The sequence below is a fragment of the Priapulus caudatus genome, unplaced genomic scaffold (genome assembly GCF_000485595.1).
Source record: "Priapulus caudatus unplaced genomic scaffold, Priapulus_caudatus-5.0.1 Scaffold4, whole genome shotgun sequence".
NCBI classification, from domain to species: Eukaryota; Metazoa; Priapulida; class Priapulimorpha; order Priapulimorphida; family Priapulidae; genus Priapulus; species Priapulus caudatus.
In genome coordinates, this window is record NW_014577065.1 from 277,352 (window position 1) to 279,900 (window position 2,549).

The 2,549-nt window shown below is 41.5% G+C and overlaps 1 long non-coding RNA gene across 1 annotated transcript in view; it reads right to left on the bottom strand.

Annotated features, from left to right (window-relative positions):
- Positions 1 to 174: 174 nt before the first annotated feature.
- LOC106821596 overlaps positions 175 to 2,549 on the bottom strand; it is a 4,427-nt gene continuing 2,052 nt past the window's right edge. The window contains exon 2 of the long non-coding RNA XR_001395752.1: positions 175 to 1,963. This is a non-coding gene — a long non-coding RNA (uncharacterized LOC106821596). The remainder of the gene's footprint in view (positions 1,964 to 2,549) is intronic.

Sequence of the window (2,549 nt, forward strand, 5' to 3'; positions counted from 1 at the left end):
GTCCGTCCGTCCGTCCGTCCGTCCGTCCGTCCGTCCGTCCGTCCGTCCGTCCTTCCGTCCATCCATCCATCCATCCATCCATCCATCCATCCATCCATCTATCCATTCATCAATCCATACATCCACCCGTCTATCTTTATCACTTTATCCCTATCCTAAAGATTAAGAAATGTGCTTTGGAATATATAGTATTCATTTTATTAGATATATTATATAATTTATAACCGTTCAATACAGTTATCATTTACCGTGCATGACAAACATAATGCGAATGCGATATATATATATATTATCAACGACAATATTTATACAGCTTAAACCTTAAGCTTTCTCTGTACATGACGTATATACATTACATAGGGCGTCAATTTATATCCAACAATTCCTCGAATATATTCTAAAAGTCAACAAGTTCTGTCTTCTCTAGGTGTTTATGTGCATCGCAAAACAATTCGCTACTGTTTCCCGCTTTAAACAAATAGACCCATGTCTCCATAAAGCATTTATGTGAATTCAAACAACGTTCATGTGTCCCTAAACTACGTGAATGGCTCTTTGGAAACACGGAATGAACAGTCACTGTGCCATAGAATAAAAACTATACATTTAGCGTAAAATGCTAAGAGAGTTTTTGTACTTAAAATTGGGCAACATCTTTATAGTCGATAGTCTTACTTTGGGCGTGTGCGCTGATCAGATAACGACCATCGCATTTACATGTACTCTAATACAGTGTCTACCCACTTTAAGAGGAAATCTCATGAAGACAACGAGCGAGAAGAACAGTCGGCTCGCTAGATATATTCCGCTTTTCTCTGGTAGGCCATAGTATAAACGTGATTAGTTTCTGTTTCCATTGCCACGAGCTGAATGCCACTAAATTACAACACATAATTGACGCGTTCGATACATTCATGGTTCCACCTATAATCAGGCGTGAATAACTATTCCAAGAACCGTAAGGTTCCAAACGCCACGAATATGTTTTCATATCCACATTACTATGTCTATCCATTGTGGTCGTAATCCTTTGTGTGTAGAATGCATTAGATGGTACTTACCAAAATGATTCCTTTCAGTTAAAAATCGTTAGTCTAACCTAAAAGTCATGTACAAATTAAAGGCTAAATCATTATTTAGGAGACGGATGGGTGGCTAAATGATAGGTCAATGATGGGCTTAGAATTAGGGTTGGATTATAGTTAGGGTTAGGTTATGATTCGAGATACAGTTAGGGTTTGAAATTAGGGATTGAGGTTAGAGATAGAGTGATGATGATAATAATAATAATGGTGATGATGATGATGATTATGATGATGATGACGACGACGACGACGACGACGACGATGATGAATGACCCCAAAACATAAATAGACAAACTATTGTCAGCGTTCTCGTTCAATTTTGTACGTTTTTCAATGTCGTATCGTTTTATTTCGGCCCGATTTTAATGGAATCTCCGCATACACAATGCAGACACTCGCATCTGAGTCTGAAAACTCTTGAATTGTATTTGAATATTTGCTGTTTAAATAAAAATAACTAACATAGACCGAAACATTGTTTAAAGGATATTCGTCTGCAAATAAAGCAGTCTGCCATTGGAGCGCTAAAAAAATTTTACACGCAAATCGTTCAAATAAAAATTCCCTCGATATTTTTAATCATCCGACTTGGTTCGCGAGAGGTTAATATCGCTGTTCAGCTTATGGATGAAATATGACTGCCTGCATATTAGCGCCCCCTGCTCTAGTGTGTTTACTGAAAAGTAGTAGCTACGTTCTAGGGATGGGAGGGCTTACGGTAATCACATCGTTATCGACGCGGAGTGATACATTTCGACGACAGAAGGTTTAGTTCCGCAGGCTGTGCCATTGCGCGATAGGGTGCTTCGGTTTCAGCAACATGTCGTTCCAATGACGGGTCTCTGTGGGTCCACTTTTTCTACTCAGTAGCACACTCCCTGCGAACAATCAAGCTTTTATTAGTTCTGATACACCAACCTGCATCCAGTAATCAATTCGATGTGGAGCAATATCAGATGAAAATATCGAAGCTCGTATAAATATGTATAAATATAGCCCATCCTTCATTGATAATGACAAAGACGCATATGTAACTATATATAACTATATATAAGACACATACACACACACACACACACCACACACAACCACACCACACACACACACAACACACACACACACACAACACCCACAACACACCACAACAAGAAAGAGAACGAGAGATGAAGAAAAGATGAACGAACTGAGGAGAGGAGAGAGACGCGCACACGCACCGCCGCGCACGCGCACGACCACCCAACGCACCACGCACACTCACACGCACACCAACACGCACCACGCACACACACACACACACACACACACACACACACACAGAGATAGAGAGAGAGAGAGGAGACACGCACGCCACGCACACGCACACGCACAAGACACGCATCCGACGCACACCACAGCGCACACGCCACACGGCACACCACACGCACACGCACGCGCACTATGCCACACACACCACACCCCACACAC